Source organism: Uranotaenia lowii, chromosome 1, assembly GCF_029784155.1.
Source record: "Uranotaenia lowii strain MFRU-FL chromosome 1, ASM2978415v1, whole genome shotgun sequence".
Classification (NCBI taxonomy): domain Eukaryota; kingdom Metazoa; phylum Arthropoda; class Insecta; order Diptera; family Culicidae; genus Uranotaenia; species Uranotaenia lowii.
Window position 1 is genome coordinate 108,413,507 of NC_073691.1, and position 18,279 is coordinate 108,431,785.

At 37.8% G+C, this 18,279-nt stretch overlaps 1 protein-coding gene and 1 non-coding gene across 2 annotated transcripts in view; one reads left to right on the forward strand and one right to left on the reverse strand.

Moving 5' to 3' along the window:
• LOC129761067 (uncharacterized) overlaps positions 1-18,279 on the forward strand; it is a 195,381-nt gene that overhangs the window by 139,961 nt on the left and 37,141 nt on the right. The window lies entirely within an intron of this gene.
• Trnap-cgg (transfer RNA proline (anticodon CGG)) lies at positions 18,074-18,145 on the reverse strand. Its single transcript has one exon. It is a non-coding gene; the product is annotated as a tRNA-Pro (tRNA).

Here is an 18,279-nt window from a genome sequence, read left to right on the forward strand (position 1 = left end):
CTTTTTGTTCCTGCTATTGAGGGCAAAATACTTTTTTGGAGATGCGGGGCATCGATCCCCGTACCTCTCACATGCTAAGCGTGCGCTCTACCATCTGAGCTACATCCCCTTGTGAGAAATGATAGCAAAATTTGCCATCACACCGCTTCTTCTTACCTGCACGCTACTGTACCGACGATGAACAGATTGAGTCCCTAGAATTCAATTAGCCAAATCGCCACCAAGAGCGTCTCCGAACCAACTATCAATCTTCGGTGAAATTCGTCATTGCCAGGCTCATGACCGCACAACTCGAAAGTGAAATAGAAAACAACCCTGGCTGGGTCGGGAAGGCCATGGGGAGGTACCGCACCCGTCCGATGAAAGTGGAAATTAATTGAGTTTTTCACAGATTTTCTTTTGCGCTGTTTATTGTCGCTAGCACCTTTTAGATACGTCGGCAAAAAGGTTTCTCACGATTGAATAAAACCAAAAACATAAAAAACAAGCAGTAGGTACCAAAAAAATCGTCGTGACCGAGTATCTTGACAAGCTCGACAAGTACCGAAATTAATGTTTACTGATAATCAATGGAGCGAAACAGAATCTACACGGAACTCGTTATTTGCATTAGGCGGCCACTCACTGATTACACCTCCTGAACGGACCAGGAGGTGTAATCAGTGAGTGGAAAAAACACTTTCAAGGAAGCTTTTTAATAGACAATTGAAAACGGATCATTTTCATGAATAAATATTATGAGAGATATACATAGTTGACACGATGGTTTCATATTCGTATTTAGAAGCAAAAACCCAAGCAGAAAAAAAATAGGGGAAAAGTTCATATAACGCCCCATGTGGCTAATACGCGCCACCTTTGTTTTGAAGAATCTGAAACATTTGAAGCCTGTAAAATATTACCAATTTGTTCTAAATGCTGTGATTGGTCATGGCAAGTATGAATTTTTCCTTAAAATGCCCCTGTGTCGTGATAATTTCACAATTTAGGTTTTTCGTTATTTTGATCTAAATTTTAAAACACTTTCAGTAAGGTGTCACCAAGCAGAGAAAAACGAATAAGGCAATATTATCTGACACATCGATAGAGGAGAATCTAATCTATGATTTTATGCTAAAAAATCATACTGAACTCGCAAAGGTATGCTTTTTATGGGTTTGTTCTATCACGGCCCATGCACTCGTTATAACGCGCCAATCGTAGTAGGCTGAAAATAGCATTAATTTTTCAAAAAGGCCAATTTTCATTGAAAATGAACAAAAAGTCTAAAACCATATTTTGAGCGTTAATTCAGCCCAAAAAATCTACATTTCATTTTTTTCAAAATTTTGATTAGTCCATTTTGATTTTCTTTTCAGTCAAAGTGTGTGTAAGTATTGGTGTGTTTTCGGTCTTCGGCTGCTTTCGGGTGTGTTCGGCTGCTAGGCGCATATTGAATACACAGCGGCGCGTATTTGCAACACAGTTTTGTTCTGTGGCTTTGAATATAGTTTATAAAAATCAAGTTTTTGAAGAAACTATAGCAATTTGAGTAATAAAATATCATAGACATTTGTAGAAAACACTTTTCCTCAACGATTGCACCCATTTTCAACACAATTTGTACGTGGAATACATAGAAAATCAGCCATTCGCTTAGGTGGCGCATAATAGGGCATGTTCCCCTACTAGCGATAAATTGTTCCAATACGTGACTTTCTCCAGTTTTCTATTGTCACTGACAGGCTTCCGAAAAGTACTGGCGAACGACAGTATTCTTGCGAATGTCGCACATGCACCTCGATGAAAGCTTCCCGAATATTTCTTCCCCGACAGTTTTAAAAGGAGCGGTCGGGCGATGTACAGCGATGGCTTGTTTTACCTCAAGCGAGAGTTTGTTCGTGGGTATGAAAGTTTTTTAAGCTTCGTGACAGTTTTGGGAAAATCTTCGTGACAGTTTTCAATGCGTTGAATTTCGCATGACAGTACTACTCACTCCGTCCGACTGTAGCCGAGATTCGCTCGGGCCGAGTTAATTTCGAACGATCGTATTTTCCTTTTACTTGAAGCTACTGCGGGTGGTGATCACCCCAATCACCCTCCCCATCCCTTTTCGCCTAACCTGCACCGGCATCACACATCGCGTTACGCCTCGGTCGTATGCTGTTGCTCGGTGTGAATATATGGCTCGTTCGATCTATTCGATCCGAGCAGCAGCGCATACGATCGGGCATGGGTACGGTATGGGCACTACAGTCACCCGTGACAGTCCTGCAAAAACTGTCACGCCATGCAGCCGACAGTTAGGATGAAATTATTTTCGAAACAGGAGGATGGGGGGATGAAAACCGAACTGTCGGTTGGGTTCGCTTCAGCTTAAAGCACAACACTTTCGGCAACGCATGCTTTGAGCAGATTGTTCAGATGCAGCCTTGGTTCTCGCACGTGTGCACTGTAGCCGAAGTATTAACGATTCGTCACCGACGGTACAGCAGCGAACGAGTGGTAAGGAAAACCGAGACAGTTTGTTTGGCAAGAAAAAAGCTGTCATAGCAAAGCTGTACTTTTCGGAAGCCTGGTCACTGAATCGCCAGATTTCATACCATGAAAAGTGCTGTTTGGCAAAACTTCAAGTTGTAATGTGTAATGTAGTTTAAGTTCATGGCAAAAAACATTAACAACATAATTCTAACATGGGAAGGTATTTGGGTAAGAGATATGTTCCCGAATAGGATTGCACCATGAAAAAACAATGAATTCCATGTTCACAGACCATAGAGTAAGGTGGGGTAAAAGTACGAGTCGGGCAAAAGTACGATCTGGGATTATCACAAACCGAGAACAGTAAAATTCAAAACTCTGGCGTGGATTGATAGTAATTTGAGCTGCCAACAACTAGCCATAATTTTTTTTTCGTAGAAGTTGAAAATACCCCGAAAAATGAGGTAAAGTAGCTTTTTTGCTTGAATGATGTAATATTTCAAAAAACGGCAAACATGTTTATGTAATCAAAATCCTGGCTTTCAATGAAAGTTTTAATGCGTTTTTTTATTTGTTTTTAATCACTACCAAATGCCGAAGAAAGAATTTAATTACTATTTCTCTATTCATCACAATAAACTGTGAATCGTAAGAAACCTTGAAGGGGCAAAAGTACGAAGGGTCTTCTGAAGTAAATCTGAACGGAAAATTTCAACTTATTTTTTAAATGCTCTGGAAACATCAGCGCATATTTTTGTTTCTGCAAGACTTGCTCGCGAGAAAAATTGCTCAAATACGATGAGAACTGGATTTCTAAAACCTGCTGAATATGGACAATTAGTGGAGAACTTCAAATTCGAACAGGTTATTTTCCATGTATGGGATTTGTATCAGAAGCGAACAAAGATGCTGCTGCTGTAAGCAGAGATTAATACAAAATAATTTTCCTGTTGACTTCATGCAGAATTGTGGAATTTTGAATGGTCGTACTTTTACCCCACATCATTCGAACTTTTGCCCCAGAGGTGGGGTAGGAGTACGTTTCGATAGTGTAGAGTCGATATCAAATGTTATGCGAGACTTTGTGTTTTACCGCTCGCGGCCGTGAGATATACAAAGTAAGAGAGGATTCGATTAACCGAAGAGGGTGAAATATTATAGGCAGTTGACTGCGAGAAGCGAACGGGATCAGTTCTTTACCGAGGAACAACATACTGTTGGAAGGGAGTTTCTACAATTGGCGCAGCCGGTACGATGGTAAGTTAAGGAATTGAAAAGCTAGCTCCTTGCAAATGGCGGTTATTTTTTTTTGTTTGTGTGACGAGAGTTTGGAAAGTTTTGAGAAGGATTTGAAGGCTGAGTGAGGGTTGAATGTTTACGTTTTGAGGCAGACAGGGGAATCTGGTTAGTGAGAGGGATCTTATTGGCACTGCGAGGGCAAAATAGAGGGGAAGCACTCGTAACACGATGGATGGGTCTGGAATTGAACTGAGTTGACAGAATATATATTTAAAAATTTAGGCAATGTTAAAAGATCCGAGTCCGGTTGAAGGCCGAAGCGGCAAAATAAAAAAAAAAGAGGTTAGAAAAAAAAACAAAGCTTGACGTGAGAAAAAGATCCGAGTCCGGCTGAAGACCGAAGCGGCACAATAAAAGAGGCAAGAAAAAAAAGCAAAATGTTTGAGGAAAAGATCCGAGTCCGGTTGAAGACCGAAGCGGCACAGAAAAAGAAAACAGAGCAAAGCAAAGCTCTGGAGGTAAAATAAAAGATCCGAGTCCGGTTGAAGACCGAAGCGGCAAATTAGAAAAGAGAAAGAAGAGAAGAAATTAAATGAGTCCGGCTGAGGGCCGTAGAAGCAAATCAAAGAAGCGCTGGAAGTGATTTACGAAATAAGAAGAACGCCGATTTGACAATTTGAAAGTTGTGCGAAAGAGTAAAGGTTAGATGAACAGGTTCGAATCCGAATGAGGGGCTGACACTGACTTCAACGAGTGCGAATGAGAGGGATGGACGCATGGCGGATATGTGTATTGTAGGAGTCAGAAAAGAAATACATATCTGACTGAATGAGCCTTGTTTGCTAACAAACTGAATGAAGAAGGGAAGTATTGTTATGTTATTGGAAAGTGGTTCCAAGATATGATTGCATCATAGAACGTTGACTGAATGCTCTCTTTGAAATCAGGCTCAATGAGAGTGGTGCATGGTGAGCTCCAAGCCTTGTAAGTAAAGTGCTGGCATTCTTTACCTAGTTAAATGAAGTATGTTTGATGTTGTATTTCACCAAATTGAAGAAACTTATCAATGATCAAATATCAACTTATCAATCAATAGTTCAGATAACAAGCTCAGGAATTTGAGTATGAGATTTGAAACTATCTTGAATTCTCTGAGAGACTTGCACTTTGAAATTAGTTACTTAGAAAAACGGATATGCCGAATGGATGAATTTATGTTTGAAGTTGTTTAAAGTATTTTTATTACTGTTAACTTAGAGAGAAACTAGAATCTGAAATCTTACAAAATATAGATTTGTCGGGTCTACAAACGATGCCAAACGAACTTTGGCAGTCGCTAGGGAAATAATGTGAAATTCCGAAAGCGTCCTTTAAAGTTCTTGTTTTATCCATTCAGTCTTGCCTGAACAATCCCAGATGGATGATGACGTCATACAGGTTGTAATTGAAATTAGTAGAGCATTATTTGGTGTTTTTCCAAGCTGATCTGAATAATTGAACGGATGCGTTTGAGGAATGCTGGAGGGCTGGGTCGTAGCTCACTGGTTCTGCATGCCACTTAGACGTTTGTTTCTGGGGATTCAGAAGGGTCCCGAAGTCATTTGACTTGGTTGGTTCGAGAGGTGATATCAATGCTTGGCAGGGTACCATCAAGCAATTGGGTGGCATAGTTCTGATACGCAAGGCAGCGTTTGGCATGGCTCATTGAACGATAAAGGCTATTCAAGAACGAAGTTTCGGAAGCCTTTGGAAAAGGTGAACACATTGCTGACACTGGAACATAAGTTGAAGCATGCTGTCCAAGGCGAAGAGCCGTAGTAATCTTTAATCCAATGATTTTGTGATGTGGTTTGACATTTGAGACAGATTTCGGGCACTGGGTTTCCTCTGGAAGGGCTGTCGATGAGAGCGCCAGAGTGAGAAGAGTGGTACTGGAATAAAAGGAATTATCAAGCATATTTTTGTAGACAGTATTGAACACCATACCCTGATGGGACACGTGAGTGTTTTGCAGTGGTGCACATTTCTTTTGTTGTAATTTTTCTGCTGTGGTGTTGCGCAATGGTAGGAACGTGCATAGTGCGGAAATACACAAGCCTTGATGGGTGGCTCATTGGAGGCGAATTCGGGAATATGCTCTAAAGTTGGGGTTGCATTTTCAGTTGCGTATCGTTTAGATCGTTGCTTTATGTTCCGAGGTTCAAGAGTTCCTAGCATTCGGTGGCGTTTCTTCGATAAAACTGTCCATGTCATTCTGCTGAAAGGTTCACACTGAATCGGACGTGGGGTGGCCTACTGGAGATGACACGAGGGTTGGTAAAAGTAAAAATATCTCTTGTTGGTTCAGGAATATTGCCTTTATGGATAGGTGCATTCATCTTAGGAGGGTTTCCTACACCTCTTACAATTCCGTCACCATTATTGATTTCATGATCCTCCTAGTTGATTGGGCCCCGAAGCAAGATTTAAGATTTTCCGGGATACTTTTAATATTATGGCATGTTCTTGCGACATCGATGGGTAATGGTTTGAATCCTTACTCTTGCCCAGTTGACCAGATCCAGTGTCCTACTCTTAGAATGTAGAGGTGCTTTCGGTGGGAGGCCGGGAACGGCCGGGCGCTTCCGAAACGGCATAATCAGAAAAATTCCGAAACTTTGTAGCAGTCCGCGAGGGAGGAATCGAGATTTCTCCTAAACTTTGTTTCTGTTTTGGTTTGTTTACATTTGAGGATCTTTGCACGCTCAGACTGGTCGATACATAAAGTAACAAATTTAATCAAGAATAACATTTGAAAAGTGTGTGAATTTCCTTTGAAGCTTTGAAAACTTTTTCTAGTTTATTGAACATATGAAATCCTTCCTATCGGATATGTTGATAAATTTCGTCAAATTGGAGACTAGATGAAACAAATGTTGATAAAATTTCAAACAGCAAAAAAAAGCAGTTATTAGTTCATTTTTTTTCGTTATAGAGAAAATGTGGAATACGGTTCGGCGGTTGCTAGTTAACAGCATTTATAGATTTATTTTTACGCCTATCATCTTCAGCCCAGTTGATTTAAAAGCATCACAAAATTCGCGATTACTAAAAATTTTCAAATGAACACAAAAATAAAAACGATGTCGACTACAAAATAATCTTAATCCGTAAGTTTCGATTTGTTTTTGGAGGAGAGATGAGATGTAGAGTCGATATCAAATGTTATGCGAGACTTTGTGTTTTACCGCTCGCGGCCGTGAGATATACAAAGTAAGAGAGGATTCGATTAACCGAAGAGGGTGAAATATTATAGGCAGTTGACTGCGAGAAGCGAACGGGATCAGTTCTTTACCGAGGAACAACATACTGTTGGAAGGGAGTTTCTACAGATAGCAGTTAGACATTGTCACTACTGCTATCAAATGCGTCGACCGATTATCCTCGTAATTTTGTAGAAGAGAGATAAAAGTCTAAAAAATCAAATGCTGTTCTTTTTTTTTTGGAAAACAACCGGCAAAATTTTCTATAAATAATAAAGCACTAAGGTCGTACTTTTACCCCACCATACTCTATATTATATGATTTACATCAATGTTCCGAAAATCACTCATTTTCAATGAATGTTCCTGATTGCACTTCGCACCTGAACGTACAGCGGTCGGGTTTCGTTATTGATTGCTACTGGACCTACCCGATCATCAATCGTTCAATTCATCGCTAAAATACAGATCACCTCGCACGATGCTTGCTGTCAAAACAGTGCAGCACCATCATCAAATTGGAATCTCACCAATGCGCAATGCATATGGCGAATCATGTTGGTCTTCGATCAGGAGTGAATTGATCAGGCAGTGAGTGAGTGATACATGAAACCGACCATTAGCGTATTTTGTTTGATTTGAAACATAGCAAATTAATAAATTTATTTGTTGTTATAACGTTTTTTAACATCATTATGATCAAAATCAAATTGAAGTTGTGTTTGTGAGGGAAAGATGTTCACTTTCGCCGTGTTTTTAAATTTTTACAAGTTCTCTTATTAAACTGTCGTCCGTCACGTTATAATTACTGAGAATTTATGGTGTCCCGCACAACTGTTTGATTTTTCTCGTCCTGCAAAAAATAATTTTGAGTTTCATATAATTCAGGCAGATACTGAGTGAGCAACATTCAGAATGGATCAGTTTGAATCTCACTCGTCTCCGATATGCGATGTTTGCTAAACCGATGATTCTGAATGATGCGACTCGGTTTGCATAGCTGATTGGAGCACTGATCGAGATTGCATACCAGCCAGGCGAAGCAGTTGCGAGAGGCGCTATCCCATTATACAATCAGAGTGTTTCCAACAGGAAACGCATCCTGAGCGTTTGTTTTGATTGATTTTCGGAACACTGGTTTACATAATGATTTTTATCGTCCAAGATACCGTGAATGCACATTAGAATTCATTGTTTTTGACCATACATTTCATCGTTTTGACGAAAATAACCATGAAAAAAGGGTATTGTTATGCAGCATGACCATGAAAAAAATGGGGATTTTCCATACATTGCACAATGGGGAAAAAAGTGTACAAACCGCGAAGAAATTCAATATTTTTCGTGCTACATGACCCAAATCTATGAAAATATACTTTCCTTTAGTGAAAATTTCCGGAGAATCGATTGGACATAGTTTCAAACGCCGCACAAGCTTACGAACGGAGATATAGTGCCTTTTTAACCCCTAATTCCCCTATATTTTGTAAACATTCCAGAAAAACACTAATTATGACCAGAGAATTTTGAACGAAAACAGACCTATGGTGTGTAATTTTTTATGAGGAATCGAATGAAGGCTGTTTTGGCCACCGCACGCTTCAGAAAATGGAGTTATGGCTGTTTTTACCCTCAATTCCCCTATATTTTTCAATGATTTCAGAAAAAGCTTATTCGAACTTGAAAATTTTGAACCAAATGGGTTGTATCTTATGTGATTTTTTCCGAGAAATCGAATGAATGCTGTTTGAGCCCCCGCACGCTTTGGAAAATGGAGTTATGGCTGTTTTACCCTCAATTCCCCTACATTTTTCAAATTGTTAAGAAAATGCATGTTCGGACTTGAAAATTTTCAATCTTTTGGGTCGTATCTTATGTAATTTTTTCCTGGCTGTTTGAGCCACCGCACGCTTCGGAAAATGGAGTTATGGCTGTTTTACCCTCAATTTTCCTATATTTTTCAAATAGCTCAGAAAAAGCATGTTCGGGCTTGAAAGTTTTGAATCAAATGGGACGTATCATGTGTGATTTTTTTCGAGGAATGCAACGAAGCCTATTTGACACACCGCACACATCGGAAACAGGAGTTATGGCTGTTTTACCCTCAATTCTCTTTCATTTTTCAAAAGGTTCAGAAAAACCATGATCGGACTTGAAAATATTGAACCAAACGAGACTTATCTTATACATTTTTTTCCGAGGAATCTAGTGGAGGCAGTTTGAACCACCGCATGCTTTGAAATAGTGAGTTATGGCTGATTTTACCCTCAATTCCCCTACATTTTTCTGAAATCATTGAAAAACGTAGGAGAATGGAGGGTAAAAACAGCCATAACTCACTATTTCAAAGCGTGCGGTGGCACAAATAGGCTCCATTAGATTCCTCGGAAAAAAATTGCATAAGACGCATAACGCAATTTTCCCTCTCGGGATGTTGACTCTCCGAACCACATGGAATTTGCTGAATTTATACAAAGTTTGGATGAAATTTTTCCTGAATCTCGGGACCCTTCATTTCTCCTGAAATACGTAATGAAATTTCTACGAATGCACAGGTACTCGAACAATCGTTCTGTATCGCGGGAGAGCTCCAGCTGTCAACCCTTTTCTGTCGCGCTTTTACTTGTTCATCCTTTTGTATCTTGTGCGTTTAATGTTACGCGAAAAAAACTTCAAGTATAATCAGTGGTAAGCAGTGTGCTGTGATGTCTTGTAAAAGTTTTAATAGTCTCAGTGATTTATTTAATACGATCTTTCGAAGATATCATGGAGACGACAAACAGCGGGAGTGATTGAACTAGGGTGGCCACCCATTCGGGAAAAGCGGGAAATGCGGGAAAAAGACGGGATTTGAAATCCAACGGGAAAAAGCCGGGAATTTATTCGAAAAGTCGGGAATTTTTGGCTAAGTGAACGTTTGTTTAATGAAGTCTGGTCGAAATAGGTCGAAACAAGTAGAAATGGATTGACAGTTGATCACCAGTCTCTTTCCAATTGACTGCGACGAATTCTACCAGGTCGAAACGGATCTTCCTGCCGAGTTGGATCGGTTTCGACTAGTTCCAACTTGCTTTATTGAACAACGGGAATAACCGTAACAAAAGGTATGTCGAGTCCTCAAAAGCTTAAAATAGAGAAGAATCTGAAAGAAATTATTGCAAAACGGAAGCGAGAGGCAGAAAATAAGGCAAAGGAACTGAAGGCGAAAAAATTCAAGGTGCTCAGAGAGAGGCAAGCTTGATGGACGAAAAAAATGAAATAGGTACTTAAAAATATCTAAGCGATAAAACGATTATCACACATATTTTAATTAATACTTATAAGGTCAACTGGGGTAAGTGTGGACGGTTTTTCGTATAGTTTAACTTGAAAAAACCTTTAAAAAATCAACAGTGGTTCAATTTTGGTAAAATTACGTTCAATTTGATGCTGAACATGTTGTTTACAAACACTGACGCAAAGCAAGAAAAGTTATCTCGTAAATTATTGCTGGTGTCTTCACTTACCCCGCTCTATGGGGTAAGTGGGGACGGTAGATTTTTCCTTTGATTTCTGAATTCTGAAATTTTCAACAAATTTTTGTTTTCTTGGCTTAATACGTTACATTATTGCTCGAACCGTCAAAAATTTGAAAAGAAGATCATGGTACTATTAGTAAGGTATCTTTCAAGGATTATTATGAGTAATTTATGTTGCAACACACGATTTTGTTGAAAATATATACTTATGCCAGAACCAAAAAGTACTTTACAGAATTTTTCATGATCCGAGTGCTAAACATAGCTAAATTGTATTGGATGAAGGAGAGAAAATTGAAAAAAAAAATGTGTAAATTTCAAGTCTATATAAAGCCCTCCCACTTACCCCAGGTAGGGTTTGGAGACAAAATTTTAGTTTTTTGTAAATAAACTCTTTTTTCTTCATTTCAAACTGCTGTTTCTTTTCCTAACTGGTTGTTTCAATTGTAAGGATTGTTTCAATGTAGAGTTTTTCGTCAAGAGCCAGCTAGTTTACGAGAAATTTGCCATTGACAAAGATGAATATCAACTTGACATCGTAGTAAAAAATATAAAATTAACAAAAAGTCGCTGTAAACATCCGCTATTGTCGAAATCGTTTGAAAAAATAGTTCATAGTATTGTTTTAACATTCATCGTTCCCACTTACCCCGGTGTACCTCACCCCTTTTCTTTTATGAACAATCATATTTGTTCAACATTTTCGACTCAAGTGACATAGTTTTAAAAATTAAAAAGAAATCCCGCGTATCAATCTAATGATTTGTTGTTAAATTGGTAAAAATAACCGAAAAAAAAAATCATTGAAAGATCATTTACCACTGATAGAAATAAATATTCAAAAAAAAATCGGAATTTTGCTTGGTTTTCTGTTTTAAAAAATCGGGAATTTTGTGAGACCATGCGGGAAAAAGACGGGAAAAAAGCGGGAAATCAAAAATCGATTTTGAGTGGCCACCCTGTTGAACGCTTGGCGCAAGGAACCATTTGTTCCATTTGATTCACCGGCGGAGTTCGACCTTAATTCCAACAGGTCGAGGAGTTGGCCTTTGCAGCATTTGTTGTAGCAATACCCAACCAGTTTGCTTGAGCTGAACATTGACGAGTTTCAGACGAAAGTATTAAAAAAAATTACTGACTGAAGAAATTATATTCCTTCTTTTTTCAGACAAACTACGATCAAACTAAAAAAAACCTCAGGACCAGCACCAGCACCAAGTTGTGGTTGAAAACCATTTATCTAAGTAATAAAAGTGCTTCTGAATAAAAAAAAAGTGTTTTTTCTGCAAATTCCTGAATTCCATGTACATATCGAAAGGAAACCGTCTCGAGCCAGGAAAGAACCGTTTAGAACGTACAGATTGTGGTATCTTGATATAAATCGTCTTTGCGCTCCCACCATACAGACCATACAGACAATATATGAGAGCCCAACTCAACCGACGATGTTTAGCAATCGATAGCACAACTGACCTTTGTAGACTATAGCAAGCAATCAAGTCAGTTGTGCGGCAGTCTGGATTTAGATCTTAATAAGGTCTTAGACTCCACACAGATGAGTTTTAACAGTTGTTTTCCAGAGCTGTTTTGCTATCCCTGAAGTCGTTCTGTAATTTTTTATCTGTTGAAAAAACACGACGAAATCGTGCCGATCAAAAAGTATTTAGATTATGTGTGTATGTACAGTGAGCGAAATAAGAATAGCACCACTATGTGTTTTGGTTGTTAAAAAATGAATGTTTGAAAATCACCCAAAAATTTCTTCCACAAAATTGTTTTGATTGTTTTAACTGATAAATCAAGCATAAGTTTACTTTTTTTGGAACGTTGCAATTGGCGTTGAGGACCAAAACTATGGGAAAAGGGTGCGAAATAAGAATAGCACCACTAGTGTTTTTCAACAAAAACAAGATTATTTCTAAAAATGTACCGTGTAAAAGTGAATAATAATGCTTCTACAAATTATTTGAATAGATAACAATATTTTTAAGAAGTTTTTTTAGAATTTCAAATATTTTCAAAGGTTATAAAATGAGTTTTAAGAGATGCTCCTCTAGCGTTTAGGAATTTGATACTTGACCTACAATACTTTATAAAACTGCTTTATTTCTTCATTATCATTCATTTGTATAATGCAAATTGACGAAAAATAGATTTTGAGGCTGAATTTGAATGAAAAATCAGGCTTCCAATTCAAAAATACTAATGTTTTTAAATAGTCAAACGCTATTTTTCTAGTTTCAAGTCATAGATGGCAGCACTATCTTCCAATCAAACCGAATTGATGCCCATTTTCGAATATCTGGGATTAATTCAGGTGTACTGGATGATTTTGGTCAAAAAATAAGTACTTTTTACCGTGTGACCGCCTTGGAAATTCTAAGATTACAATGTCAAAAAATATGAATTTCATCAAGAACCGATAAAAGTGAATTTCTTGGACCGATAAATCAGAATAATTTTGTACTTTCCGATGGAGCTTGATGAACCCAGATAACTAGCAGTATTATTGGTATGATTTGAAATTGAATCGGAAGTTGAGATGAGCAGGAATTTTGACGGTAGTATATTCTCGTGCTTGTGATTTTTTTGCAAATTCGGGAAAACATTTCTGCAGCGTGAACTCCAACAAAACTGTGTTGGAAAACTACCTCGAAATGATGAATATGGGCCTAAATAAACCTGAAAAATCAATATTGAGACTTAATTAGGTTTTAACGGCAAGATAGTGCTGCCATCTATGACTTGAAACTGGGAAAGTGATGTTTACTGAAGAAAATTTAAGTTTATGAATTCCTACCTGTTTTTTTTTTCTGATATAAAATAAACCGACAATGTTTGATTCATCATTTCACGTCATTTTAATGAAGAAAGTGAGAAGTTTGGTAAAGAATTACAGATCAAATATCAAATTCTTTAGTTCTAGAAGAGCATATCTTAAAACACCATTTTAAAAACCTTTGAAAATCTTTGGAATTCTAAAAAACTTCTTAAAATACAGTTATCAATTCAAATAATTCGTAGAAGCATTATTATTCACTTTTACACAGTAATTTTTTTAGAAATAATCTTGCTTTTGTTGAAAAACACTAGTGGTGCTATTCTTATTTCGCACCCTTTTTCCATAGTTTTGGTCCTCAACGCCAATTGCAACGTCCTAAAAAATTAAACTTATGCTTGATTTATCCGTTGAACAATTCAAAACAGTTTATAGAAGAAATTTTTGGTGATTTTCAAACATTCATTTTTTAACAACCAAAACACATAGTGGTGCTATTCTTATTTCGCTCACTGTAGAATCGGGTTAAACAGCTAAATTTTTCCTACATGTATTTTTTTTGTCAAATTTGACGAGGTTCGCAAAATCGACGAAAGGTGGCAAAATAGGACAGAAGATGATTGGATTTTTGTGTCATGTCAGTGTGATGACCACTGGTGAAAATAGACATAACTTTCTCTGCAAAGGGTATCGTAGCGAAAAGGGTTTTTCGCCGTACACACTTAAACCACAGACAAACTTAAACTTTTCTTCTTTAGTCGGGAAGATTTCGTCCTGTATTTTTGACAGGACGTTTTCCGGACAACAAAACAGCTTAGGAAAATAACTGTCAAATTGTTCTGTATGTTCGAAACGGCTTTCCACAAGGCCTTTTGAAATTATCCTGTGAGCTCGAAACGGTTTATCTCTGCGATTTGTAATGAAGCCTGATACTCTTTTCCTTGGTTCGAGATACTTTTAATTTGAAAATGGATTCAGTTAAATGTTTAAAAGATGAGACACAATTGTTGTTTAAACAAGTTACATTTTCAGGAAGTTCTTTTATATTACTTTTTTGGCACCTTTCACCATTCTTCAAACAATCATAACACAAAGACGGGATAGTTCTTAGATAGGTTTAAAATTTAATGCACAGGTGTAAAAGATATGAAGAAAAATCTGTTGTTCTTTATACAGGAATGCAAGAGAAAGAACATTCGACAAGAATGGGGTCTCCCGTGATTTAGGAGAACACTGTCCTGGATTCACGGGGATACTTTTAGTCCCTGGGCTCTCGTAGCAAGTTTGTCTCGGATTTCAAGAGAGATGAATCGTCCCGAGATTCGGCAGAGTTCTTATTTGGATTTCGTTTATTTTGAGTAGATTTTCTGTGATACGGAGAATCGTGGTTCCTAGCGGAATAAATACAATCTTATTTAGTGTCTAGACACTTCATCTTTTCTCCTATATTTTCAACAACTGAAATTACAGGACGAATTCAGGACAGAAAAACAGCTCAGGAAAACAACAGGAAGGCTCGAGACGGTTTTCCCCTGTAATTTACAGGGAACTTTGAAGTATTCCTGTAGGCTCGAATCTGTTTCTATCCGGCATTTATCTTTAAAGAATTAAGATATTATTTTCAGCAATAACAAAAAATTCCTTTCATCTTCAATACTTACCTTTTATTTTCTATACACTAAACCAGGGGTGAGCAACAGGTTTAGCAACCCTCGAGGCATGTTTGTGCGGTCCGCGGAGCTAATCTCAAATTAAATTTATTTCACGAATTTTTTTACGAAAGATTGTTAATTACACTAGTTTACAGCATTTTTGAACTCAGTAAACTGAAGGTCATTTCTAATGTGAAATCAGGCGCTGAATCCGAAAATGAAATTCAAAAAAATCTCAGTAGAACCGTTTTTGAGTTATGCTCTAATTATGAAATTTCGGAAAAATTAAAAAAGTTCTTGTACTTAGATTGAAATATCTCGGACGGCACAACAGTAATTTGAAATCCCTCTATCGATCATCTCAACACTGTTTTTGCGTTTGACCAACAGTCATGTTGATATTAGTGACTTTATGAGAGAAAAAATTATAAAAAACGCATTTTTTTAGAGAAAATTTAGTTTCAACGAAAGTTTTAGACTCGATGGTAGCATTTAAAAAATCCGATTGAATGCCCTTGAATGTCGATTTATAAGAAAGATTTCAAGTGGTTATTTATCAAAATCGGTTGAAAATTGAAGAAGTTATGGCTACTTTATCATAACAGTAATTTTTGTAGTTTTTAATAATTTAACGAACCGCAGTACACTTATAATAGTATAGGAAGAATGAAACATGATAAATCTCACTCGCTCCAAGTCAAAATTATTTATTAGCTAACCAGAAGGTCACATGCCAAGTTTCAAGAAGATCTGACCATAGGGAGGGGTTGCTTCAGTCGCAAACGTGAATAAAATTTTGAGGTATTTTGCCCGGAAGGAACGAAAAATACTGGTTTTTCATCAATAACTTTTTTCATCACTAGCTGATTGTTTTTTATGGTTGATTTTCTTAAAGCCTAAATTGAGACAAATATTTCACCCGAAGACTGTAACTCGATTGGATTTGAAACAGAAAAGTTATTACGGTTCAAAGATTGTATTTTGGTCGAAAATTCTCGTATAAAACGCAATGCGTAGAAAGTACTCATTGCGTGTTGGACAAAATTTGCGGCCTTTGAACCGCAATAACTTTTCTGTTTCAAATCCAATCGAGTTACAGTCCTCGGGTGAAATATTTGTTTCATTTTAGGCTTTAAGAAAATCAAACATAATAAACAATCAGCTAGTGATGAAAAAAGTTATTGATGAAAAACCAGTATTTTTCGTTCCTTCCGGGCAAAATACCTCAAAGTTTTATTCACGTTTGAGACTCAAGCAACCCCTCCCTATGGTCAGATCTTCCTGAAACTTGGCACCTTGCACCTAGGAAAATGTGAACTTTGTTAACTTGTCTTAAGTGTAATGCTATTTTGAGAAATTTCATGGACATATCATCACATTGATTAAAAGGAGTCATTTAACTTAAAAATAAGACATCCATATTACCAAAGTCATAAGATTTTTATGATTCAGCCTTAGAAAGCCTGTCCAAGAGGTGTCTAAATTAAATTTAAAATTTATGAAATCTGTAAATTTTTTCTAAAATCAAAAAATTGACAAATTTGGTTAAATTTTTTTTTTACAATAATTTAAAAACCTTTCTCAGCCTCTCTTATAATATAAATATTAAATTTTATTTTGATGCGGCCCGCCGAAAGAATTTCAAATTAAAAGTGGCCCGTTGCTTCAAAAGGTTGTTCACCCCTGCACTTAACTATAAATTGATCGGGATCGGAATGTAAAATTGACGGTCGATCGACTCTGTTCTCAATCCCGCAATGTATCCTTCGAAACCAACTCTCCAGCTGGAGCAACTTTTTCTGCGTTCTCTGGTGTTTGTTACAGTCTGCAGGATATTCGGCCTCACACTGTAGTGCCAGTTTCGCACATTGACAATTTATGACGAGTTACGTATTACAGGGAATTGCTGCCCTTAACTTGATTGATGTCCTAAGTATTCGTCGGTTGGCGTTTTCCCCGTGCCACAGGAAAACCTTTTGTTTTTGACAATTCAAGTGTCATTTAGAACTGTTTTTCTGTAATTCAGACGATTATGGTCCCGAGCGGGATAATTGCAATCTTAGGGTGTACGGTGTTTTGACGCCGTGTTAGTCAGTTGAGTCGGTGTATGATGACACCTTTCTAGAATAAAAGGTAATTCTTACAGAGCACCGCCGCGATTTTCTCAAGTCCGTTTACTTCACATATCGTAGAAAACCCTCATAAATTTTTAATCAGTTCTAGACAGAGTGACCTCATACATACATTCATATATGTATAAGGAAAATTTAGAAGTGTCCTTCTTGTCAATTAATTTCAAAAGGTTTTCAAAAACGCCATCCTAAGAGAAGAAACATTTGAATTTAAAATTATATCTTATGCTTCATTAAGGGTATGTTTTTGTCGTAAACCTATCCCGTAACAAAAATACTTAAAGAATAGAAAAAAAAACAAGTCAAACTTAATTTCATTTCTAGATAGAGACCCAGCCGGTTCTAGTTATCTGATTTCAAACTTGGTCGGGACTAACCTACCTACCTAGGAACGTTCGTTGGGAAACTTCATCCCAGCTTAGGCCCCGAGAAAAAAACAAACGAGAAGACCTCCACGGCTAAGGCAAAGTACCTCTGTTGGGTCCATCCATCCATAAATCTACTCCGCTTTGGGGCAATTCGTGGAATGAATAGCACGTTCCAAATCAAAACGAGACCCGGGGAACCGTTTCTTATTTGGAAGGTAGGAGCATAGGTAGTTGTGTATGGGTAGGTATAGGATTTCAAGCTGCCTGAAATCGTCCGCATCAGAGAGAGGAAGAAGGAACCGGTTGGCGCGACTTTTGGAGGGTCTCAAGGAACCAAATTGCCACAACACGAAGGGCACGTGTGGGTTTGCTCTCTATGGCTTTTGAAAAACTGCCGCCACTTGGATGTAGGGACCTGAAAATTTCATCTGTAATTTATGGGCCATTCAGTACGATGGCGTGTAGTTCAAGTTTCTAAAGGTTTGTGCAGTAACAATTGAGGATTAAAATCTAACATCGAACACAATATGAAATAACAAAAAAATAGTAATCTATCAATGTTCGCAACAGTAGCATGCGATCTTTTTTCAAATTTGGGTAGAAAACAGCTTAGATCATAGGCAAAGCTTTGATGCATGCTCAGACTAAATTATAATCAAGTAACAGTAAAAAAGATCCAACACGGGCTCGTCCGGGAATTGAACCCGGGACCTCTCGCACCCGAAGCGAGAATCATACCCCTAGACCAACGAGCCGCAGGTGGGGTGAGGCGGTTTCGCAACCGTTGAGAAATTTCATGATGATACCCTTCCCACACTTCATGGGCGCCTGTGTTTTTATGGTTTCCCTCCGATCGATGTGTAAGCGAAGCTCCGAGTTGTTCTCGACG